A 27,822-nucleotide genomic window follows, 5' to 3' on the forward strand; every position below is an offset into this window, starting at 1 on the left:
AATGTTGAGATTTTAAAAACTGTGATAAATCATTTTTTTCTCTACTAAATACACTCTGAAGCACCAGGAACCATTTACAGTCACTGCAAATTCTAAAGATCCATTTATCAAAGGTAAGATCTTTTCTCATAATGCAAATCTCAAAGAATATGTGTTAGACATGAATGGAAGGCCAGTTTTATCATATAAAATATTAACTGGCTCATCACATACTCTTCTTTAAAACAGACCTGTCTGATATGAGATCTACTAAATCTAAATGTTAGATCATACTTGCATAGGACATGGAAATAAAATCTGGCACATATCTTCCTAAATTACAAAGAAACTCAGATATTTTTGTCATTCAAAATGAAATTCATTACTTACAGCGTGGTTTCAGCCACACCATGTTAAAACATACTATGATAGGGTCCTCATACCCAAATGTAATTTCTGATACTAGAAAATTTTCACTACAAAAAAAGAAATCTACAGAATTATCACACCTGGAACTCCATGCTCCTGTACTCAATTCTTACCAGATTTATAAGGCATCAGGGATGCTACTCAGAATTAAATACAAGAAAGCTTTGCTTCCTTCTGCAGAACACACCACTCATAGAAAAAGAGACTGTGAATACCACAAAGCCTCGTAATGGAGAATGGGGACACTTTGGTTTACTATAATCCTTTGTAAATGATCTTTAAAATTTGCAATCCAGATATGTCATTTACTTTCTCATTTTATTCAAAGCCTGCCACAAAAAGTTATAAAGGCAAAGCAGCACAACCGGTACTTAGGTGGAGAAGAGGTGTGCTGTCTTATACTGGCAGACCTAACACAAGCACCTAAGTGTGATATCAAGTTAGGTGGTATGAACATCACATTGCTCCTAAGAAGTTAAGACAACTTTTGTTGTTTCTTTTCCCAGAATTACACATCTGTTTGATTCTTCAGAATATTTATTTTATTACTTACTACTACTTAAACCTGTGCACTGACAGCAACTGGACTGACACAGGTATGGACAGTCTCTCAGAAGGCCACCAAAGCTCCCTACAGGGTGCCTGTGTAACTTATAGTTACTGCAAAGTGTATTCTACAGAGGATACACAGGTCTGGAAACATCAAAATGGGGTGTTCAAAGTCACGCAGCATAATCTGAGTGTGTAACACTGGTGAGACCATAATAAGAGCTAACACCAAAGGCGTAAGGACCCACAGACTGAGTCCCTGGGCTGCTGTAGGGTTTGACTCCCATATGGCAAGGGCACTATTCTGTTAGTCATCTCCCTGGGGTAAAACCTCTTATGGTAAATGTCTTAAGTGAGAGTCAGTGCTTCAAGCCATTCTCCAGACTGGCATTTAACAAGCTGTCAGGATGACTTAAAAATAGTACAAAGACTAAAGGAAAAACAACATTTTGATTTGCTTGTTCTGCTTTCCCTGCTGTGATTTTATCAGGAATTGGCCAGCTTAATTTAGCTTTACAAGTTGCCAGAAAATGGCATAATTCCATTTTAATTTTGCTTCTTGGCTGGATTTGCCAAACTAATCCACCACTGATGGTCCATCAATGACTGGCTCCAGCAGTTTGCACCAGACCCTGGAGCAGGAGTCCTGGGCCCTGCTCTCACTCCTGCTGCTGATGGCAATGTGACCACCACGCAATGCATTTGTCTGTTCATGTTTCCTAGCACTCATTTATAAAAGCAAGTTACAGTTACTGCCCAGGTTGCAGTGAAAGAAAGATGACACTTTTATAAATGTTTAGAACTAGAAATACTTCATGGCAGTATTATTTTGTGAAGCTGTAAGCTTTCATTTCTGGTTTGAAGGAAGTGTGAAATAGAGGAAAACAAAGCATCTGCATCACTGAAACTGAAGCTGAGGTATCTTCAGACTGCCTCTGATCTTTGCACTGCTTTCAAGACTGAGATTCTTCTCCAGATGAAGCAAGGGCTGTTGTCTGTCTGAAACTAATCTAAACAAGGTAAAAATGAAGACTTAACTAGCCCAGACAAAATAAGAGGGAACATACAGCTCTCCAAAATGCAATGCAGTATTTTCCTTTTTGCAAATGTCTCTCCTTCATTACCTTGCTTAAGCTTTAATATTCAGACATAACAATAACGTGGTGTTCAACAGGATTTAAGATTACTGGAAATAGGCCATTTGGAAAATGTCATGGCCTTGGTAAGAAGATCCAGGGCTGGCTGAGAATACCCAAGGGCTTATTAAAAGATAAACCTTCCACATTTAGGATTCAGCCAAACAAATACAACTGCCATTTGCCATTAGCAAGCAAAAGGCAACTCTTACACCTTCTCCTGAAATATGAAATGATTGGGTTTATTTACCTCGGGTTCCACTGAAGTTAGTAATTCATCATTCCCAAGCACTGTAACAGCTCCTGCAGTATTTGACAAAATCAGGCCGTGAAGTTATCAAAAGCAACCTTCTCCAGAGGATGGGGTGGACATGGCTGCAGGACTTTGGTTTAGGATACCAGCTTTCTTACTGGCTGGAGAACCACCAGAGCTTTCAGGGTCACCAACTTTTCAGACTGCCCACATACCTTTCCTTATGAGTAGAATTCAAACTCAATTCCACATTAACTCCCAACTCACCTCAGCAGATTTTGACAATAAAGGATTCTGCTTTGCATTTCAGTTCTTTTCTAATTTAATATTGAATTAAAATCATTCACATGCACATTGAAACAAAAACCAAGCGAGAATCAACACCCTGGCCAAATATGCATGGCACCAAAGAGTTATAGGAACCTAAGAAATGTGGCTTTCTCACCATCTTGGAGTGTTCAGTAGTGTTCAACAGCATCTGGATTTCCCTAAATTTAAAGGAAGTAGCATATTAATAAAAATAGGACTTCCAAGACTGTTGATTCTTGCTAATTCACCTTACAGGAAAAGAACTTTCAAAAGATCAATTATCGACATGCAGGATTTTAGGCTGACTAGAAAAACAATAAATCAACCTCTCATAGACTGAAAAAATCTATCCTAAGGTATCTTGATATCATCACCTCTTCCTAGTTTTAGAGCAACAGACAGCACTTCCGTAGTTCAGATGAATATATATATATGTATGCCAGCACAGAGGTTAAATTTGGAAAAGATCAAATCTTTGTTCAGGTAAAGCAAAACAGTTTGGATTTGACTCGGTCAGGCTGTGTATGTGGTGTCAGGCTGATCAAGACAGGTATCTGCACAGAGAGTAAGCCAAGAGCTGCAATCTCCCATTCCAACTCCCCCTTTAAAAACTCACTGTACTTAGATATATTCTTTAAAGATTTTTATAATTTCCTTGTATCAAAGGGATATTAAAAAAGAAGGCTTAACATCTTTGTTATCTTTAATATTAGTGTAGGAATACTATTTCTATGAAATCAATACAGAATTGTTCTCCAAAATCATGCTGGCTCCCCCATGACAGTTGAATTGTAAATGAAGTGTAAACACAGAGCATCCTTTTTCCCTTCCCCATACCTGCAGTTACTGGATGCTGCTGCAATATAGGCATGGAATAAACCTGTAAGAGGCCAATGATCATCACATAAGGAAAAATTAAAAAAAAAAGCCTGAAATAGAATACATGCTCACTCCTTAGGCTTAGACTGAAGAGGCGATTGAGGATCCCTTCTGAGCAGTGCCTCTTGAACCTCACTTGAGTTCTCAGGGAGCTGAAAAACCTTCTAGATGGCTAAAGTTATGTGAGAGGAATCTCATTCCAGTCACTGGGCTGGGAGCCTTATATAGATGGGCTGTGCAATGTAAAATAGTCTAAAATACTTTTACCTAACCAAAAACCCCTAGCAAACTAATCAAACTTATCACCTTTGTCTGAAACAAGAAGGTAAAGAGTGAGAGACCTGCTCCTATGAGATAAAGTGCATGCATACAGATAAGCAGCATACAGTACAAAGATATATTGGATTTCTGCTTTATAGGGATTCTGTCTCTGGCTTTCAGTTTGCCTTTCTGTATTATGCTATTTCAAATCAATATATTCTTCAATGTCTTGAACTTGGCTCCCCCCATAGGATACAGATGAAAACGATCCCCAAAGAATTTACAAACTACTTTTAGTTAGAAGGTAGAACATAACTCTGCTTTACAATCAGTGTGCAGAAAAACCCCTAACAAAGCTAGTCCCTGGGGAACTTCTCTCTTCACCTTCCTTTAGGTGCTCTGTGGTTAAAAAAACATTTTCCAATATTTTCTGAGATCAAATTCTCTTGTTACAATCCTATTTTTACTTTGCTTTTATAAGACTCTGAAGAACATTGCTTGGTCATCACCCAGCGCTGTATTTCTTTTCATATATCAAATTCCATCTGTGACTGTTATCCAACTGTGCTAAGACTACTCTTTGGAAAAGCAACCTGGAAATATTGCTTTTGCCCCATTTTTCTTTTTCAGTCCTTCCAGTTCTGTAACTGTCTACATTTTTCTTGGTAAAACCTAAAACTACCCCTGTCCTGGCTTATTTCTTGTACCATCATACAGGTTAAGTTATTGGAAAGCTCCTTTGCAACCAAAACACCAGTTTGTGAACTTGTGATGCTGAGTTGCTCTGTAACAAACAGAGCATGGCCTCGCTTCCTGGTGAGCACTTCCTCCACCTCTCATGTTTACACGTGCCTGGCCACCTGAAGTGCTCTGTGGCTTCCCAGACTCTGACAGCAGCTGCCTATATCCCACTTTCAAAGACGGAAACAAAGATGTCTACATGAAAACCTCAAAGCTGATCTTGCTGCTCTGCCCAGTTCTTTGAAATATAACCTCCCTAAAATCCCAGCAAGATCCATGGATCCTGCTCATGTATGCTCCAGGTAAACTTCTGCTGTCCCTTCCACTCACAGTACTATACCTCAACAGCAAAATTTCATCAATTTTTGGATATTTGAATAAACTCTCCCCAAAACAATCCAAAAGCACATAGCCTTCTTGAATTATTGACAAAACAAATTCATTTACTCATGAGAGAGGATGCTGCTACTTTTAAAAAGCACCTCTTGTGTATGTGAAAGAGGAAATTGGGAGAACAGTTTTCTCTCTTCTTGTTAATTCTCATATAACTACCTCAAAACAAAGAATTAGAAAGCAAAATTCTCCAAACCCAAAGTATGGACAGAAAATGTGGGCAAGGAAGTATTTTTTTTTAAGTTATAAGAAGCTGAATTTGCATGTCTTAAATCTGTAAGCAGCTCTGCAAACCACATTTCCTTCTCTTTTAAAAGCAGCTGCTCTATGTATTCACAACTCAGACTAATAAATTCCATAGCAACCCCGTGAAGTGCACCAGTAATAGACCTCAGTAAGTCACAATGAGAAATTTGAGAGCCGTGGATAGAAAGAGGTCCCAGAGCTGCTTTCAGATACCTGATTTCCCAGGATACTTATCACCCAGCATTCCCACTGCCTCTACAAATGAGCCAAATTCAGTCTGTGTCTCAGCTGCTTACAAACCCCCTTCTCCTTTGTAGCAATACCACTCGCTACTGCACTGGAATCTACAGTCCCCAAAGGGGAAGGGCTTCAGGTCATTTCTGGTTGTCACAGCATCATTAGAGGCAGCTGTGTGGACCGACAGGACCAACCAAGAGACAGGAAAGCACCCATCAGAAAACAAGCCTGAGCATAACCAAAATCTTTCCTTTCAATCCATCCTCTAGCCCAGAAGGCCTAGAGGACTTCAGAACAAGTCCTCTGGGCTTTCCACAGCAACTGATGTGGAAATCCCACTACTTCTACACAGCCGGAACAGTCAATTCTTTCTTGCCAGGATTAGCAGTAGCTATATATATTTGTAAACATAAACAATTAAAAAATAATCAAATTGCTTATTGGCATCAGCAGCATTTAATATTTTCTTTTACATATGATGTATATAATTTATATAGTAACAGAAATTTGTGAATCTTGTTATAGTAACAGATATGAGAAAAGTATATTTTTGGTTGCAACAACAACTGAAGTTTTTAGTTAAGGATTCCATGAATACTTATTCTCTCTCATCTTCTTGAAACTCCCTACCTAGCTGCACGAAGGAAAAATTTACTTATATATGCACACTGTCTGGTCCAGCTAAGTGAAAGAAACAGAACATAAACAAAAAAACCCAAACATTTCAGTGCTAAAATTGTTTCTTTGGACACTAAAATAACTCTGATTGTTCCTCTAACAGCACTGAGCATTGCCAGGGATAAACCCTGCAGCAGATTGTTGGAGTCACATGAAGAAAAGGCCAGGACCTACTGTCCACTTGGAAAATTGCAACTGCCCAGGCATGTCCATACATCCTCTTCTCATAATGCTAAGGGGCAGAGTGCGAGGGGCACGGTAAGGTTTAGCAGTGGTTTCCATGTGTCTCTGCTGCTGGAAAGATTAGGAACAAACTCCACTGCGGATGCAGGTGGGAAGCTGGGAAGACAGTGAGGACACAGGCAGCCTGGCAGGTGCCTCAGAGCTGGCTAGGAGGGCACTGCTGGCCAGGGCACCTGCCAGAGGAGAGAAGCCACAAGCATACAAAGGCTTTAATCTCCAGAGCTGTTTAACTAGAACACAAAATCCTGAACAAGAACAACGTAACTCTTCAGATACAAAATACAAATCCTCTGATTTGAAAACAAATCCTGCCTCCCTTCCACCCACTGTGTCCTTGCAGAATTGTCCTTCCTGCCAGCTTAGCTTTCCAACACACCCACTGTGGCTCCCCAGGCTGACACATCTTTTTTGATCTCTACAGACCTTGGCTGTCTGGCAGCAATCTGTTTTCCCTTCTCCCATTGCCACCTGCACCCCACGCTCACCCTCTGTGCTTCAGGAGGGTGAGCACTGTAGCCATCCATGGAGGTCACTCCAGCCAGGCCACAGCTCTAGAGCCCAAACAGATTACTGATAAAGCAGTCCTTGACATCCCAAATGATTGTCCTGATCTGAATCAAATTATTCAAAGCAGAGGAACAAGAGCATCACTCATGCTGTACAGATCCAACAGCAACAAGAAGCCCACTGACCCTTTGTGTTTCCCCAGATGTCAGCATCAGGTCAGGAAACTGAGCCAGAGCATTTAGGAAGGGGCAGTTATTAAACTGCAGTAGCAGTTCACAGCAAAAAGACCAGCTCTGTGGCAGCACTGTGCATGGAGATCATCATCCCATCATAAAGTATACCACCTGAAAAAAAATCAGAGCTCTGCCCCTACAGAAGAAGGCTATCATGTGCTTCCTGGGGAGTTCCCTAGCCTTTCCTGCCACACCTCCCACTCCTGCCCTGGAAGAGTCCAGACCCATCACCTTCAAGGCAAATGTGATAGTTCCAATGCCTGAACCACTCCTGGTTTACATGACTCATGTTTTCTTTTTCTCTATTCCTCTGAAAACTGTCAAGATCCTCCTTCGTGTGACCGGCAAATGCTCAGGAATACATATGCCTAATATATGAATTATTTGAAACTCCTGGCTGATCTGTTGGAAACCACACTTCTTATTACCACTGCTCTGAAAAGCAGTTCAGAATTTCAGCTGTAAACTCACTTTTTCCTACATCTCCTGGCATGACAATTTTAAGTATAGGACTAAGAATGGGAAAACACAAATATGCAAATGAATATACTTCCCAGGAAAAAAAAAAAGCTTTTCCTCTTTGAATTTTTCTCTAGCAGCTAGCAGAAATCTAATCCCATTGTGCTTTTATCTGTCATTTTCACTGGAAGGTTTTATTAGCTCAATTAGCAGAACTATCTGTACTGAAATGTCTCTTTCTGTCATTACTTTACAGCTCTTGAACGTAAAAATCAGTGTGCAGAAAGACTTTGAGATGCAATTTATGGCAAGCTTGAGAAGCTTTCAATCTTTTACCTTTTTACCATACACTAAGCAGCATATATAGCCTCTTACTCCAGTTAACAGGCTGTGGTAACAGACTTCTGCAGGGCTTGATTGTACCAGGGTAGCTGTACTCAGTTCACCCTCAGATGCTAAGCCCACGTGGACTGGTAGGCCAAAGCAAAGTAATCTCATGGAATAAGGCAGCCTTGCAGTGCTTCTATCATTATTATTCTATTAACACACTCTACCTTTTATTCTGCCTGAAATAATATTGACTTATTCCTTTCCTTAAGGGCAGTTTTAAGATGTGAGTGAACTATTATCTCTGCATTATCTGAAATGGAGCAAATGTTTTCTATCAAGTCTTTACCTCTTGGAGAAATAAGCACTTCCATTTATGTATAAGCAATGCTGTGTCCTGGGGGGGGATCGCTGCCACGGTCACAGCTGGAGACTCAAAGGGAAGCAGACTCCAGAGGCTGCCTGCCTAGATGATGCTCACATTTAGCAACAGCGTCAGTCAGCAGCAAGTTCATGACATCTTCTAAAGCTACATTTTGCCACTGAAGAAACTGAGCACTGAAGATCTTCCTTACATTACCCTGTAAACCCAACAGCAAAGTGAGAACTGCCACATAAGAAAGGACATACATTTATTCCCAGTCTCCCCTTCCTTCCAAATCCATTCTCTTATAACCTTGTCCCCCATTCAGGACAGGAGGATGTTGAAGGATCTAACCAAACGACTCCCAGTTTTGATGCACTCCTAAAAACAGAACTCTGCAAGTATTACACCAAGAATGAGCTTCTAGGAGAATCCCAAATGCTGTTAACAGGCTTGCTCAACATGTTTGAAAGTGCCAAAATACTAATAGAGTCAAAAGAGAGCAATCAGATGAGCCAAATTGGCCTTTGCTAAATACATAAAGTATTTTTGCAGAAAATAATGCAAGAGGTGAAGCATTTAACAGCCCAGTTTCATATCATCAGCAGTTACCAGCATTATAGTATAGTGGTCACCAGGATCTATGAATCTGCATATCTTTTAGAATAAAGAGGCAGTTCAAATTGTTGGTAGACTGTATATGTAAATACTCATTTTCAATAACAATGCCACAAGAAACAGGTGTTCATTCTGTATCTTATTTAAGAAACTGGTGCAAAATACAGTCAAAACCATCTCTATTTATCCAAGATCTAGAAAAATTCTATTGGTGGACTGAGATCACTGCTGTTTCTGTAAAGTGTGAATCAACTTCCCACACCTTAAATCAGCAAATTACTGTATCATTTCCCTTGTGTTTGTTATTCAGAGCACTTCATCTCTGAGAGGCAAGAAAGCATTTGTTTCATTGACAGTAGCTGATAATTATACTTGTAAAAAAGCACTTTATAAGGGTCAGTAGCCTGTAACAGGGGGATTCTTACAAAACTTTTCAGCACAGAGCAAATGGAGAACGTGCTTTTGCTACTATTGAATTATAATCATTCCTGCAAATGACTGTGGTTCCTCTATTTACAGTGTAATTGAGACAAAGAGAGAAAAAGATCAGGTCAGTACTCATAGCATGGATCAACAAAATCAGTATTACAACAATACAAAAATTGCTAATATGATACAGCACTAGAAAGCATCATGTTACCATGTATTTCACATTGCCACCTGCTGAGGTACACAGTAATGAAGAGAGTTCAACAGCTTCATTTCACTAAACAGATCAATCCACAATGATGAGGGAATTTCTGTTGTATTATTCTAGCTATGTTATGTCTTCTGTAAGTTGGTCATGTCTTTATTTGAAAAGCAGGTGTACATCTCTAACATGGTAAGTAGAAATACTAGTCTTCTATGCAGCAATTTCTTTTTATTATACAACAATTGTTGAAAGTCTCTCATTAAACCATAATTGTGCAAATTAGTAATTTTTCTGCCCTGAATCTATAGGTTTTCCTATCAGTGCCTCTACTTTCAGAACTGAATTTCTGCCTCTAAACCACATTTCAGAAGAGGGGTGAGTTTTGCTGGCAATTTATATCGTGTTATCCTTGTTAAAAAATGGGCTTAAAAAGAGAACAGTATCAAAGACTTCTAGTTTTCAAAAGCAGAAGAGCTGATGGGAACACAAAGAGCCCCATTTCTAACCCAGAAATACATACTTCAACTGACACAGTGAGTGTGTTACCAAAACAAAACAATTCAGAAGAACAGAGATTAGAGAACAAAATAGATAGAAAGAACTGATTAATTCTATTGATTCTGAGCAGCACTATGTGCATTTAACACTACTCCAGAAATAAGACTCTTCCTGGTTTAGAATTCACATGTCTGATGGAAATACCATTACCTTAAGGACCAACAGATACTGGGAAACAGAGAGCCATCACCCCCATATCCAAACAGTATGGAAAACTTTCTAGCTCGAAGCCTTAGTCAGTTGAGACCAAGTATCTGAGCAGCTTTTTCTGATACAGAAGCATATTAACCTCAGGTATTAGAACTGCTGAGAGTAACAACCTGATTTACAGAGAACAGATCTTTCCATCACACAATACTACTTTTTCATTCCAGCAAGTGTTAGTGGGCAAGGTGGCAAAATGCTTGTCCCCAGGAAGAGATTAGCATTAAACTTGGCTTGCCAAGTTCTTCAAATCAAAACCAATCTGCAGACACTAAACCCACACCCACAATGACCAGCTGATCTTTAGAGTCTTTTTTTCCCCTTGGCTGCCATCTTCATCCACCCTCTTCACAATGCTCTGAGATAGCCACATCTCCAAGCCAAGTTCCTGACTACAGGCACTAATCATTGTCTATGTAAAAACAGTGGACATTCAGTGCAGATAAGGACAAACAAGCTCAGTGTTTGGTCTGAAGCTTCCACAAAAAAAAAGGAAAACCAGATTCCATAAGGCTAAATTTAAGTTACTATCACAGTCAGATAACACTTCTATAGGCCCATTCCTCAGTAACTCCAGTTCATGGCCTAGGATATCTAAATTGTCATTTACGTTCAAGTGTCAAGCTATGAATGATAGGAGCAAAGTAGAATAACAGATTTGCCTCCAGCATTTCTGTACACAGGCACTAACCTCCAGCATCAGGGCAGAGCAGGCACCCAGGAGCAGCAACAGCTGAGTCACTGCAGCTTCTTGCTTCAGCACCCACATGTCATTGCCATAAGAGAATTTTAAGTAGGTCAAAAAACATACCCAGAATCACGACTGGTGTCATGCAAGGGTCTTGTAGCTAGAGACACCAAAATTTATTACAATAGATATTTAACAAAAGAGAACTGAAACTGCAGCATCGTCAACTAAATCTCTTGCTGTGAATAAAAATCAATGATAATCTTGTCTCTAACTTTTTAGGATGTGTTCAACAGATATATTACAAAGACTCTGAAAGCTAATGGAGCTTGGAATATGAGCTTCATCCTTAAAATGATATGTAACATAATTATGCATAATGTTCTTCTACTGTGTCACAAATTTACAGGAGAAGTTTGATTTCTCTATAATTGCTTATTTGACATTAGTGTCTCTGTAACTGAAATCATATTGAGCTTTCAGCTTGTCAAATATTTTCTGGTTTTCCACCTGTGAAACATTAGAATTGACCTGACTTTTTCACATTAGTCTGGCCCAAGTAAAATGTCCCTTCTGATCTTTTTGGCTACAGGCATTGCCTTCAGCAACTCAAGGGGGCTGGGTGTACCAGAGCCTTCACAGTTATCATGAGAAGGAAATGTCCTTTTCAAGGATATAAGGCATGATCAGTACACCTAATCCAGAACAGAAAGAAACATGTTTCCCAGCATTTCCAGTAGAGGAAACTTCATTGCACATGAACAGTATTTCAAGCTAAAATAAAGGGTAAGAAGAAACCCAAGTCCCACCTCTAGGATATAACTTCATCACTTGCATGTATGCAATCAGTATTCCATCACCCATGTACTCGATTTCCTCTCTTACATATTCTATTTTCATCACATTGGTGATTATTTGTATCCAGTCAGCACAAAGAACCCACAACAGAATGGTGCTAGGTAGATGCCTGAAACAAGCTAAAAGAGCATTTTCAGCCAGCCATAAGCTCTTTCTCCCCAAGGGATCTCTTTATAAATGCACTGCCCCCAAATAATTGAGCAGAAGATCAGACAGACTGATATTTTTACCTGCAGTCAAAGATGAACACATTCTCAGCACCCACTTATATTTTGCAGGGCTTTTTTCCCTACCAGTAACAAATATTTAAGAGCCAAGAGGCTTTGAGCACTGGTATATGAGCACGCTATACCATCGAAACAATCAGGCTGTTAGTATTCTGAATTCTTACTTGAATGCACTCCTACATTGGTAAGAGATTTCTATTTTAAATTAAAACCAAGGACAATATGAATAAAGATGATTTTGAATTCATAAAGATGAACTTAGTTGGATTAAGGGAACAAGCATGCAAACATCTGACACAGCTAAGTTTCAGCTATCTTGCAGCAAAAACAAAGCCAGCACCACAAAATCACTAGGAAATAGGTTAAAAAAAGACAGTGTGAAGAGACTGAAAAAGATGAAACCCAATAGCAATGAAGGTTAAAACCCAGTCCACATACTCTGCCTTTTCATGCACATAACTCACTGCGCAGAAAAAAATATTATCTCCCACCACTGGAATGGCTCAGTGCCTCAAGGAAATGCAAAACAATTACTGATACAGAATAAAAAAGACCACAGGATATGAGGAGGAGTACTCCTCCCCAAATGAAAAATTAAAATTAAAAAGGAAAACAAATGGGAAAAGCCTTACTGCATACAAATGAAAACACACAGCAAAAGGACATTGCATCAATAGGGAGAAAGGCATAAACGTAGCCAAGCAGACCCTGGGTGAAGCAGGTAATACAAAGACTTACAGATCCAAGTTCTCCCAAGAACAAAGAAAGTATTCTACCGAGCTAAAATCTTGCCTGCTCAAGTGATCATCCCCTGCACAAAGCCAAGGAACATCTCATTAAGTTGTACCTGTGCCTCACACAAAAGAAATTAGTTTTATAATGCATGGCAACAAAGGAAGGGCAGATCCTGATTTTTCACTGTTATTATAAATTAGGAATTACTTCACAGCAGCCACTGAAATTACTGTACAGGGACAAAAACTCTGTGGATGTAAAATGAAGTTCAGGCTCAAGAGGAAACACAGACTCCCTGTTTTTAATCCTCCTGTAGCAGAAGGCCTTTTGTTATTGACATAAGGAAGAAAATACAAACAGCAAATCAATTTCGCCAGTTTTTCAGGTTATGATCAACATAAAGCAATTTCCGCACCTGGGGTTTTTTTTTGTTTCCATCACTGTCTTGGTGCTTATATCACTTCTCCCACTGATCTAACATCATGAGATGAATATTTTAAGGAAGAAGCAACACTTGAGTGGCAGCACAAAGTTTGTTTCTCAGACAGGCGAGCTGCCATCCATCAGAAGGCAGCTGAATCACACAGTGTATAAATAACTCTGTCAAGAGAACCACTTAGTCTCCCTGTGAAATCCCTCAGAGAGGCAGAAAGGTGGGGTACAGAGCAGTCCTTACCAGTCCACTAGCAGTTCCTTTCCCCCTCCCACATCACCTGTAACAGCACTGCCTCTTTCAAGCAGCAAAGCTATGCATGAAAGCAAATGAGAAAGTCCTGTTTCCACCTGCAGACATCAGGTTCGTGAGAATTCATTAACTGTCACAATTCTCAAACCCTAGCAGTGCTGAAAGTTCCTTCCGGTGTCCACGTGCCAATAAGAAACAGCCCTATCAAAAGGGATGGAGCCACATACAAACTGGTGAGGAGAAGTGGTGAGTCACATCCCACCCAGCAGAGTTTCCCAGCCCCCAGCTTCTACCTGTCCCACCCTGAGTAGCCACAACACACCAAATAGAAAATCAAGGTCATTCACACGGGTGGCAGCAGAGAGTCACAGCTTTTAAGGAACATATTAATGGAAGCACATATAAATGCTTGCCTGCACCAGATCCTGCTTTGAGGAACAGGATTCTTTTAAAGTAATAAAGCTTATGCATGAGTATTGGTAGCATTAAACTACTTATAACTTAACTCATGACCTCAGCATCTCAAAATTAAGACATACATACACACACTCTTCAGCTAAGCTCTTTCTTGTACCTTGATTCTACCTCTTCTTCACATCCAGAAGTAACAAAAAACATTTAGGCCTATCCCTAGCACTGCATTTGGCCAAACCCTCTAGTACAAAGACTAGGGAAATCCACTTCACTTAGGCAGACATACCACTGCTTTCATGATTACACTGTCATCTCAAATCTTGGCATGCTCAGGGCCCCAGGTACAGAAGGCATCTGTCATTCTCTCCCAGGTGCTCTTCTTTACATCCCATTGTATACTGTGCAGAAATGACACCAGGGCAGTATCAGAAAACATGTCCTAATGAAGCCTACTCTGTTTTCACTGTTGTGTCATTGGCTTTTTGATGACTTTGGCAAAATTTCTAGTACATCAGGAGTTAATATAATCTAGACTAAAATCAGAGCCTTCCATGGGCCATTTCTAACTGTCTTCCACTGAACAGCTTAATTTAACTTTCAACACCTGCAGGAGTTCTGCAGCCACATCTCCCTTCAGCAGACTATTTGCATGCAAAACAGAAGTTCACAATACTCTATACAACCTCATAAAAATATGCAGCATAAGACACTAAGCATCACTTTGCAAACTGTTTGCTCTTCTGCTCCTTGTTATGTTTCTATCCTGACTATTTGCCTCTCAAAAACTCCAGTCCTCCAAAGAAATCTTGAAAAAAGCATACAACCTAATTGCAAAGTTATGTCATGAACTTTCAGGTGAAAAATGAGGACACTTTGAGTCCCATCCTAAAAGCTCTGTGCAGTCAGCATTTCCACTAACTTCAGGGAGAAGCAGCTCAGAAAGCTGAGCTTTACTATAAAAAGAAATGTAAAGATCCAAAATAAAGATGCAATTCCAGATGTATTTTTGCTCTGCGAGGATGACTTGTACAGGCTTTGATGGTAACTGGAATTTCCAGGTATACCAAATGCCTTTAATTAGGAGTAAAGGTGGAGATTAATATAATTCATGGCCAAATATTATTATATATCTTACACTGAGCCAGACAATGTAAGAAGGCAAATGTAAGTAACAAATGTCTCACATTCCTGACCAACTGCCTTCTCTCAAATTTTCTTAATCTTTATTATCCTCTGCTTATGGAGCATGGAGTTTTCATCTCACTGCAAAGAATGTTTCAGAAAATGACCACTTTTGCCATTAGAAAATGCAAAAAGCTCAAAAAAAAAAAGAGGCCAGACTAAAAAATAATCCACACTTCCCTGTGAGAGCTGTCAGAAGAATTGTTTCTCCTCTTTATGAGTGTGGTAGCTATATTCATTTATTGTAAACATTTTCATTTTCTTCTGCCTTTTCATTCTCTTTTGACAAAGGCGATAGCTAAGGTCAAGTCACCCATTCCCTAATGAAACTGTCGTGTTTTAAAAACAAACCAACCAACCTTTCTCTGTGTAGAATTCCTTATTATTCTTTCATCATCTCCTTTGTCTTCCTCTAACCTTTCCATCTACACAGCAGGTATTTTCTCTATTTCATACTTTATTTTACACTCATTTTAGAATCATAGAATAGTTAGGGTTGGAAAGGACCTTAAGATCATCAAGTTCTACCCCCCCTGCCATGGGCAGGGACACCTCACACTAAACCATGTCACCCAAGGCTCTGTCCAACCTGGCTTTGAACACTGCCAGTGATGGAGCATTCACAACTTCCCTGGGCAACCCATTCCAGTACCTCACCACCCTAACAGTAAAGAATTTCTTCCTTAATATCCAATCTAAACCTCTGCTGTTTAAGTTTTAACCAGCTATCCCTTGTCCTGTCACTACAGTCCTTAATGAATAGCCCATCCCCAGCATCTCTATAGCCCCCCTTCAGGTACTGGAAGGCTGCTATGAGGTCTCCACGCAGCCTTCTCTTCTCCAGGCTGAACAGCCCCAACTTTCTCAGCCTGTCTTCATACGAGAGGTGCTCCAGTCCCCTGATCATCCTCATGGCCTCCTCTGGACTTGTTCCAACAGTTCCATGTCCTTTTTATGCTGAGGACACCAGAACTGCACACAATACTCCAAGTGGGGTCTCATGAGAGCAGAGTAGAGGGGCAGGATCACCTCCTTCAACCTGCTGGTCACACTCCTTTTGATACAGCCCAGGATACGGTTGGCTTTCTGGGCTGCAAGCGCACACTGAAGCCAGCTCATGTTCATTTTCTCATCAACCAACACCCCCAAGTCCTTCTCTGCAGGGCTGCTCTGAATCTCTTCTCTGCCCAACCTGTAGCTGTGCCTGGGGTTGCTCCGACCCAGGTGTAGGACCTTGCACTTGTCATGGTTAAACTTCATGAGGCTGGCATCAGCCCACCTCACAAGCGTGTCAAGGTCCCTCTGAATGGCATTCCTTCCCTCCAGCGTTATCAACTGAACCACACAGCTTGGTGTCATCGGCAAACTTGTTGAGGGTGCACTCAATTCCACTGTCCATGTCACTGACAAAGATGTTAAACAAGACCGGTCCCAACACTGACCCCTGAGGAACACCACTCATTACTGTCTCCAGCCGGACACTCAGCCATTGACCACAACTCCTTGCTTGCAGTCATCCATCCAGTTCTTTATCCACTGAGTGGTCCACCTATCAAACTGATGTCTCTCCAATTTAGAGACAAGGATGTCATGTGGGACAGTGTCAAACGCTTTGCACAAGTCCAGGTAGATGACTTCAACTTTTTCCATCCATATAATTCATGGACTCCGGTAAGTAACAGAAAAAAGATACTAAACACCCCCCATACTGATGAGAGTTTCTTTCTACTTAATTTTTACAAAGAAAGAAACGAGTTATTGCCTACTGTCATCACATCATGGAGGTTAGGAAGTACTTGTGACATGTCAGCAATCCAAACAAGGTAAATGGTAGGTGCTCTGCTAAGGCTGCTCCTCACCAATGACCTGTGAAGCTCCTCATAGCCAGGATGCCAGCAAGCATGCTTCATCTCACTGCTGCATCCTCGATGGAGAACAGGATGGCTATAGCACAATACTGGCTTTCACATTTATCACCCTTTTACAGATGTCTGATGTCTATGAATACAAATGAAGGGTTACGATGGAAGTCTGGCATCGAGAGTCAACTGTGAATGACTATCAATGAATAACCTAGTGGGTGTTTGATTACATGGTCTCCATGTTAGGTTTTTGAAGGCTAACCTCTCAAAGCATATTTCCATCCCCTTGGCTCCCTACAAGAGGATAAACATTTCAAAGTAGTCACTGTCTTTTTCAGTAGTTGTTTGCACAGTGCCCTACCACAATGGGGCTCTGTTCTCCAAGCAGCTCTTAACGCGAAGTTCAGCACTCATTTCCTTTTATAATCACACAATAAACAGTTTGTGTTTAGTCTTCTATTTTCCTGGTAGGAAAAAGCCTTATTGATCAGATTCCCTGTTAGCTGTTCACCTTGGCAAGAATCCTCTTGCTAGATAAGACAGGAGGAAAATTGTTTTCCCCAGTAGCTGCACTCTTGCTTCCACAAGTAATTTCAGCTAAAGACTATTTATTTTTAACCTCCAAAAGATATGTTTTTCAAAATTCAGTTTGAGAGATAGAGTTGAAGGCAATTTTTAAGGAGCACTTCAGCTGTGAATACCAGTCTTTGCCTTGTACCTTTGAACACACATCTTCCTGAGTTACCAGTGATCCAGATTCTAAACTGTTGAACACTTACTGTTTGAAATGAGATAGTATTTTGAAGAGTGAGCATGTCTCTGCAGCATCAATTTAAATGGAGCATTCTCAGGCAGGCTGGTTGGCTCTCAGAAGTACCTACACTAGCTAGTGCACTTTGTTTCATTGGTCTCATAAAGGTTTTTTTAACACAGTAGAAGTATCTTAAGTCCCGACTGAGCTTCTGCTTTTCACTCCTTTTGAGTAACCTCCAGTAGCAGAGCGCTCCACAGCAGCTCCACTGAATCAGGTACATCCACCAGCAAACTCCCAGACAGCTCAGCTTCGGCAGCCTCTCCTCCGTCCCGGAGAGGAACTGTCCCAGATCTGTCAGTGTGAGTTAGGACATCAGCAGAGATTAATGATTGGTGTGAAGCTAACATGAGAGAGGACAGAAACAGTCGCCAGATAAAGGCCGTGTTCACTTCTCATATACCTTAGACTCATTGTCTAGCTGAGACAGCTTACAGAATTATCAATTTAGTCACCTAAAAGGGTAGTTTTCATATAATGGGCACCTTGTCTATTCCCAGTGAGGCTGGGCTCACCAATTTATTTCATGCAGCTATCAAACATTAATGGGTTTCTGGTTTTACCTGTCCAGACCTGAGATGGTGACTGAAAGAGATAAAGCTGCATCTCATCACGGGGCTTCAGAGCCAGCCAGGAGCTTTCATCCTGCAGTCAGCTTTTTTGGTTTTTGGGGCTTTTGGAGTTTTTTTTTTGTTTGTTTGTAAAAGGAAAGTTGGAATCTCTAAAAACTTTTAAGTACTTGGCATTTTCCAAACACAAACTTCCCTGTCAATCTATCACAGATTTCAGCCTCTTGATCTTTTCTATACGTCTCATGATAAGACTCAATGCCAAAAAAGAGCTATCCCATAAAAATAAGCAAGGGTATTTTATTTTATAACTTCAAATTAGAAATGCATTATTGATGGGATCATTAATTATATATTTTGGATTTATAACCAAGGTTTGAAGGAAAGCACAATATTTGAACATACATAATTGGTACTGCAGTGTACAATCTCCCTTTTCTTCTTAAACACAGACCCCATTTCCTCCTTGTATGAATATTTTATTCTGGATACGTGTTCCAGTTATTTGGCAATATCTTCTACTCCATTAATCCTTATTTTGAAAGAAGGCAACTAAGATGTGAAGATTTCCCATTGATATAATCTAGTACTAAATAAACATAAATTTGAAGTGCAATGTCTTTAAAAAACCACAACTCCCAACTCCCTCCTCCCTCAAGGGCTTAAACCCACAGCCTAGGGGAACTGCAGGCACTTCAGTCCTGAACAGCATCCTCCCAACCCTCTCAAAGTCACAGGAAGGGCCTCCCTTTCCTGCCTGTCCATGGCTTCCTCAGATTATATGCATTACTGAAAGTTTTTGCACGACGATCAGTTCATTTGTAGCCCTTCAGAGGGCTCTCCGTGTGTGTGTGCATGCACACATACATGTGCATCCCTTTTAGACTGGGAGCAGAAAAGGAAGTGCTATCAAATTTTCAGCCACCCTAAAGGAACTACATTGTTTTCTATGTGCATGCTTGATCTGAGACTCCAGAGGGATTTATTGGATTATAAATCAGCGTGGCCAACGTCGAGGCACATGGAGGAAGATTAAAAACCTTTGTGAACATACATCCCAACATTTTTCCCTTGTGTGCTACCACATGCCTCAGAAGCTGTTGCAGTAGTGCAGGAGAGGCTGGGCAGGTGAGCCTGAGCACATGAGAGGCAGCAGGTCGGCATGGCCATGGGTCAAGGCAGCCCTGATTTCCTTCAGCCTCACTGAGTTCCTTGTTCTGTGACAAAAGGCAGCACTTCCTGCCTTGTACAGTAAGTGTATTGGATGTAAATGACAACGTATGTCAAACATTCCATGAAATTACAATCTTGCATTAAAGGATCTTTGGGTTATTTTTTCCTTACATGGAATAAAGAAGCTGGTTGACTCCCACAAACACACACACAAATTCCAAACTAAGGCAAATACATTAATGATAAGAGAAGACAACCCATGCTCTAATCATGTCAATCACTCAGCAGTGGCAAATACATATAAATCCTTAATTTTCAGAACCAGGCCCCCCAAGAGTCCAAGCTCAGCTAATACGGTATCTCAGAGCAGGCAGTAGGATGCTGGCCACATGCATTAAAGACTGTGGTTCAGTTTCCCAAGTTACCACTCAGAATTTAACAGTACTAACCTGGTCCTTAGTCGTCTTGTGTTTCACTTCCCCATTAGTAAGACAGCGAAGCCATGACATACTGCACAGTAGCCCCGATCTGCTCAAACCTGGTCATGGGAGCAAAAACTGACTAAAGAGTACAGTCAGCTGTAGAAATCAGTTAGTTGCAACCAGTTGCTGCACTAAAAGTAACTGAGAGCAAAGAATCTGATATTCTATTATTATTTTGTATTTGATTTCTATAGGTTTAACTACATTATTCAACATAAAAACTTTAAAGCTACTGAAACTGAGAAAACAGTCTTCAGTGTCTTTTATGCTTATTTCATTCACAGCAAAGATACTGAAACTCCTGCTTTAGAGACTGAAGACTCTGCTTCATTACTAAACATACGCGCATCATGGCCCTTACAAAGCTCTATTAAACTGAGGATTAGGCAAGGGCTGGAAGAGATAAGGCAGTATATTTTCATTCAATCTCCTTTAAAATAATGATGCATGCAACTTCATGTCATTACTCTTTAACGGTCTTAAGTCTATTTAATAGCACAGTAATATTCCAAAAAGGAAAAGCGAATTATTTCCACATTTAATTTTCATCACAAAAGTGAATGTGGTTCTTTCCATGGCAGATAAGCAGCTAAAGCTGCTTGGTACCTTAACTGGGATATGACTGCATTAGCTCTGCTACATTACAGCTGAGCTAATGAAACAAAGCAAAATGATTAGCTTCAGACTCCTTAGAGTATCAGAAAGTAACATTTGTCTTGCTCCTAGGTACCTCCATAGAGGCAAGAGAATTGGCAGATGCCACACCTGAACGAGCATCAACTTTGGCCTGTGTGACCGAGCTGGTTACCTATCCCATCCTCCGAAAGCACAGGTCCCATACTGTGGGCACCACAGGGAGAAGTGTGAATATTATGGGCTCTTGTCCTCAGCTTCTCTCATCTGCTGTGACAAAGGAGGAAGGAATGGCTAAAAGCTGAGGACAGATCTGCCCTAGCACATGGTCAGCTGTGCTAGTCCCTGAAAAAGCAGCATGTCCAAGGGCTGATCCCACTCCCCTACCTGAAAACAACACAGGTTTCTTCCTCATCTTGCAGCAGTGCAGGGACAGCTTCACAGAGACAGGACACAATCCAGCCCTGGGCCAGCCCAAGCTGGAAGACTCCAGCATGAGCTCTGTCTGCATCGTGGCTTGTTTGAACTGCTTGTTCAAAACAAACACAGGAGGAACTGTTTTACACCAATAAGAAGTGTAGTTTTTAAGGCAGGGACAAGCTGAAGTAATCACACATTGCTCTCAGTCTCACTCCTTTGTGCTCACAGCCATGCACATGCACTGGCAACAAGTTTCCAGTCATCTACTTGCCATCAAGCTGCCTGACCATTACCTGAACACTGTGGCCAGGATGAGGGTGCAGCAGAAGCTCATGGCTGGGGAGGGATGTGACTATCCCTTTTGCTCCCAGAAGCAGTTTAAAGTGGCCATAGCACAAAGCTCCGCCCCCAGCTCCTTCCTCCAGTGATACTGCTCACATCATTGCCTGCATCTGTCATTCACTGCCCTAAATCACCCCACCCCAGCAGTCACCACATTTGTTCCCTTCTTGGTGGAAGGTATTGGACTTGTCTCTTGAATGCCTGGAAGTAGTTCAAAATTAATACAGGTTTTAGCACTTACTGTTACAGCATCCCACCTAAAAATTCTCCACCTTTCCCCACAGGTTCTGCAGCCTTGCAGTTTGAGCACCAAGCATACTAACGATAAATTTAGCACCAGTTTTGCATGGTCAGGGACTCTAAGGCATGTTAAATCAAGCCTAGATTTATGAATGAAGAAGAAATGCTGATGCTCATATATACACAAAGGTAACTACAGGAAAAGATGACTGGGTGTTGCATAGTCTTTCTCTGTTAGACCTATGCTTAGAGCTGATGCCCATCACTTAAATTTCTTCTCCTGTTAATCCCAAATGAGATATTGTGACATTATCGGTCCCAGTGTCCATACCTGGTCTAATCAAGAAGCAGGGATATTAAGAGATCTGGAGAAGATGCTCATTTATTTGACAGTCTTTTGAGGCTTTGGGGCATATATATTCCAACACGTTAAACTGAGGCAGGATGTTCTAGGAAGTGAACAAAAGTAAGTTAGCAGTACTTCTATTTTACACTTTGTTTGTATCACTTTGTCAATTTCTTAAAGTTTGTCTGTCTCACGGACAACACTTGCACTGAACAGGATTTTGATCACCCTAATTCACCTGTTTCCCAAGTACACTGTTCTCTCCTCAGTTTTGCAGGCTTTCTGCTCATTTTAGGCAAAGCCAAAGATTAGCTGGACAAGGAATCCTGAAGTGCATCTTACTGATCTTCAGTCTCACATAACCTGTTTCTAGAGGTGGATGTAGCTGCAGAACTGAACCCAGTCTAAATCTTCACCATTTGGAAAACTCGGTACCACTCACACCACACTTTAACTGAGGTCCTCCTGCCAACCTCTCCAGCTCAGAGTCAGACACAGCAGCCTCAGAGAGGTGACACAGGGGATTGCAGGTCACAGAGAACTGATTCACCAGGAATTGCAAAGATCCTTTATCCCACTCCTTTTTTCAAAAAAAGCACAGGAAGGACTCTCAGACCCACTGTGTCCAAGCCACAACCTGAATGGCTTCACAGGCTCATGTTTAGACATCTTCCAAATGATGCTGGACGTTGAGCTGAGAACATGCTCAAATACTTTACAGAACTGAGACTTGACTGCTCAGTAATTTGTGGAAGGGAACATGAAGTCATGCCACCTGTCATGCAGCAAAAGCCACATATTGCCAAGATAATATTTACCCAACAAAAACCTTGTTCTTCCCGTATTTCATTGATGTAACTCTGTAAATGTAGATCCATTCCTGCTATACATCTGTGGAAATGAGCTGACACTGAGGCTTTTAACTCAGAGAAAATCAGATTCAGAATAAAAGGGTATCTGAGTTCAGGTTCAGAAACTTTTTCTTTCAATGTAATAATGTGACTGATCCCCCCACCCCCACCCTGTGGAGGGTGTTACTATATTCATATTTCATCTTTAATTAGCTTCTCCAGGATTGTTAGTTCTTCCGCAAGATTCTCTCCTCTAAGTTCTAATTATAGATACTGGATAGATTAGCCAGTGTTTGATGACCTTTTATAGACAAATTGACTTCAGCTTCATGTGCACAAAAATCCTAGCTGGGGAAGGAAGAGAAGTTATATCAGATGACTAAAACCAAGTGAAGCACAGCAGCCCTGACCCTGTCCTCCCATGTTGGTACGTTACATCTATGAGCTCCACTAGAGAGAGAACTCACATCATTTATGTAGCAGAAAAGCAACCACTTATATAAGCAAAAACCAAGAGCTATTAAATAGATATTTAATATAAACTTCAACTCTTTAACAGAAAAGTTGTCTGTGCTCAAAAAAGAAATGATACACTGAGCAAAAATTTAGGGCTATTGGTACTGTAATCTGGAATATTTAAAAATGTGCCTTGCCAGGCCACACTAGGCCACAAAAACTAACAGCAAATCACTGACTAGCCCAGAACTGTTCTTTAAACACTGCTTCAATCTAGTTTTAGGGATGTTCCTGAAGAGAACAGAGCTCCAGCTACCACAGTGTTATTGGGGGGAGGAAAAAAGTGTGTGTGCGTGGTTACAGAACTTCTACCTTGGAAAAATACTTTGTCGTCCCACAATTTATAGTCTGAGTCTCTCAACCATTCCTGAACAGGCAGCTCCTACTCCTTTCTGGATCTCCAGGGAACCTGTGGACACAGACATCACACAACCAAAGCACCTGCTGGGAGGAGCCTTCAGCAGCATCACACTTTCTGCCCATGGAGAAGGTGTGCTACAGACGCTCTCATGCACACTTCTTTCCTAGGGATTTGTGATATGTGAAGGACAGTTCCAAAGTTCCTCTCCTCACCCACCACAACTAAAGAGTACTAGAACCATGGAGTGACTCATGTTACTACTGCAGACAAGATTTTCCCCAAGGACCTAAGAACACAGATTTCATTCATTTTTAAATGGATATGTGATTTTAAACAACCGTTGAAGATATTATAAAAAAAATTGCACATGTGTACAAAACACATAAAACTAGTTGGGGAATTTTGCTAGGTTATCAGTTATGTATTAATAGTATATAACTTTGCTCCTCAGGAATAAAAATCTGGTAGTTTTTTACTACTTAACCAGTAATTAATGAGGTTGCAGCAGTACAAGGGATTGACAGTGACATGCTCTGACAGGTTATACATAGCAAGTAATGCCATGTCAGACACGTCAGTATTTACATTGAGATGAATGGCACATAATGTGATGCACATGCTAACAATGAGCATAAATATTTAGTACTCCCAGCAAAGCCTACTGGTATGATTAATTTGGCCTTAACTCTGTATCCCTCTGCAGTCTTGCCTCTCAGCTATTTATTTAAAGGCATATTTCCAGAGAACCCTTATCAAGTGTATTTACACATCTTCCCTGCAAGAGCAGCTTTTGGCAAGTACTACTTCTTCTCAGAGCGAGATCCTGGAGTCCATAAAGGCCACTTTGGCTTGCAGCACCTTGGTAAGAGCCCAGGAACCCAGCACTGTCACACTGTCAGGGCTCCCCTACATACCTCTGCCATCTCCTGCAGGTAGAGGTGGGCCCTTTCTTCATTCATACCTGTTCCCTTGCGGTAGAAGGAGTAGGGTAGTGCTGCACCACCCCTCTCAGCAGCTGTGGAGAGTTACAAGGGAAGGAAAAAAAGGCTTCCTCCCAGCTGCCCACCCCCTGCTCAATAAACTTTACACATCTGGGACCTTCAGAATATGGTTGAGAAATAATTATAGCAGCTCTCTTACCTGTTCTTCCCTTAAATCATTCACAGTGCCGGTTATTTTTTGTCAGCAGCTGTCAATGCAGCAATAACCATGCTGTGACTGGCCTGTGTAGTGTTTAAGTTGTGGAGAGGGATGGAAAGATTTTCTATCCGTTATTTCTACCTGAAGAGAGCCTTTGCTCACCAACTTATAGTTGTGATAATTCGCTCCTTTTTTAGTATTAACTCTGTTTACTGAACCAAAGAACAGGCTCTCCAGGTATTACTCCAGGCACAATAAGAGTACATCTTAGTTTTGGAATGTTTCCAAGTGTTACCTTTGAGATTTTGAATCCTCACTACTTTTTAGTACATAACACTCAACTCCAAATATTTAAGTTCCTACGACAAACAACTGAACAACTGATCATTTCCAGTGTGGTAACAGGGAAACCACAGACACAGTACCTGCCCTCTATTCCCTCAAAAACCTGGAAGGTAGGAGAGATTTGATTAAGTCTTGCTATCCAGAATGTCACTCTGCCCATAAGAAGAGGAAGAAGTACAAGCTCATTCATTCCTGTGCTTGCTTTTTTACCTGTAAGTGTGGTCTCACAGGCTCTTCAGGCACACACTATTTCGTAGCATTCCTACTTGTCAAAGGAGCACAAAAACAAGCTTGGGGTGCAATCTATTATCAAAAATACATATTATATACTCCAAGTATGATTTTATTTCAACCCCCAAACTAAACACAAATTAAGCAAGGCATTTTCCTTGTTTAAACAAGAGCATAGTGGGGAAACCACAACTAGGTATCTACTTGAGTAGGGTAGCAATAAGCAAGCAGAGGATAAACCTCTATTGCCAGAGGCCTTTTCTCATTTTGAACAGTCTCTTTACAATCCAGTCACACCTATATGAGCAGCTTATCCCTGTATTTACCCACCACTAATCCATAATTCTTTATGAAGTGAATTCTCTCTCTCTTTAAAATTTTGTCATTCCTGTTGTCATATGAATAAAAGAAAGACTCATCCCATGCATGTGCATAAATAAAGTCAATGTTCATTTACTCATCTCATGTACTGAACTATTTTATGTTTGTCAGGTCTCAGAAAAGTTGTGAACCTGCTATTCAAGTGAATGTTATGGTGTATTGTACTCTTTCAAAGATTATTTACAAGGCAAGGTATCTGCATGAATGCAAATCATGAGATGTTTGGCCTACATTTATCTAACACAGACATAATAAACTCTTCCCCTCTCTCCTGGCGCTGACATTTTTCAGTGTAAGATTTCCTACTGGCACAACTAACAGCCATTATACATGGTGCTGCATTACACTGGAAGATTAAGGAGCATCACAAGGAAAACCAGAAGGTTGCAGGGCTATGGTGCACCTCTGCAGGAAGAAAATATCAAGAGCTGTTCAGTGCAGAGGAGATGAGCACACAGTACACTCAAACAACTGGTGCAAGCACACTGGGATGCCCAAACAATTGGCAACAAAGCCAGACAGATTCAAGTGAGAATTAAGTTGAAATTCATGAACCTGAAGTTCACAACATTTAGAGATTCACTGCTGCTAGCGCTTCAACAGCAGGACTCTTTTTAGGTTGTAGGAGGTTCCTCCTTGCCCGAAAACTACCTTATACGTGAGCAAAATCCCCACGATCTTCCAGACTGCTCATACCTCATCAGAAAGAGCAAATTCAGGTCAAATTAGCTCTCTGCTCTTACCAGAGTACTCCACTATCTTCTGCAAATTAACACAGCTATCACCAATGCTTATTGGACACCTCAACACATGTGGAAGGGCAGAGCCCATGTACCTTGCTTTCACCTGCACAAGCTCTACCACCCACACAGAAGGTTTAAGGTCAGCAGCACTTAGACATTATACTCAAGAACAGTATGTTTAGCCATGTCGAGAAATCTGATTTTTTGTTACTAAAAATTAGCACACACGACAACCAGCAAGGTTGCTGGACAGACAGATGCCTCTTACGTTTATAGACCTTCCTCTCCTAACAGCCCCTCCATGGCAGTTGGGGTTGGACAACATCATTAAAGTCCCCTTCTAACTCAACCATTGCTGTGATTTCCCTCAGGAAAGGCAATAAAGGGATAGTAAATATATTTCTGATAAAGCGGTAAGGAAGGTACCTTAATGCCTACTACTGTTACACAAACCAAACGTGAAACATAGTCAACATCTGTTCCTCTCCATGTTCTTCCCACCTCCTTGCACTGTTGTTTCATGTCCCCCAAGTCCCTTTCATCCTGTGATGATGCTCCTATTCTTAGTAACTGGGCTCAAAAACTTTACTGCTTTCTATGGTCTGAATTGACCCTGTAAAAAAATCTTTGAAAACTATTAGGATGATGTATGGCCTAATTTTGGTTGCTACAGCATTTAGAGTCAGACTTATGACTGGGGAAACAATTTCCCACTTGCTTGAAATGCAGGGAAAGGTTTCAGTACTGAAGGAAAAGGCTCTCTGGCTGAAAAGTCATATTTTAAAGTTTACAGCTCCTGCTTCTGGCTCGGCTTTGCTACAGCAGTGAGGAGAGAGGCTGGCAGGGTTCTGCAGATGCTGCCAAGCTCTGGATGCAGCCACTCCAGAACACTGTTTTAGCTGCTCTACGGGAGGAATCTAGCAGCAGGTTATTACCCTAAGTACCAAGCTGCCAATCCATCCTTTCTATGGTTTTAAAAGCAGCATGGTTTTATTAAGATAGAAATGACCATAAGAAATCAAGTGCATTTTAGCTTAGGCAGTGAGATATAAGGCAAGAACGCTGCGTAGGCCTTTATGGCTGGCAATAGGCACCACTGCTATCAACCTTCTCTGTTGCCTTCCATTGTGTTTAATGTGCATAATCATGGCAGCAGCACCTCATCTCATCTCACCCTGGCCTTGGGGCCACAAACAAATAAATCAAGCTAAAGTTGACACCCAGAGCAGAGAGGAGAACCCCTTTTCTCTCTTCGTTCTACATATATCTGTTCACATGACAGAACTGCTCAAAGCACTACTGTAAATATGCATTGTACTCTGTATGAAATCCAATACTGATTTTACAGAT

This window comes from Melopsittacus undulatus, chromosome 8 (assembly GCF_012275295.1).
Source record: "Melopsittacus undulatus isolate bMelUnd1 chromosome 8, bMelUnd1.mat.Z, whole genome shotgun sequence".
In the NCBI taxonomy this organism is placed as follows: Eukaryota; Metazoa; Chordata; class Aves; order Psittaciformes; family Psittaculidae; genus Melopsittacus; species Melopsittacus undulatus.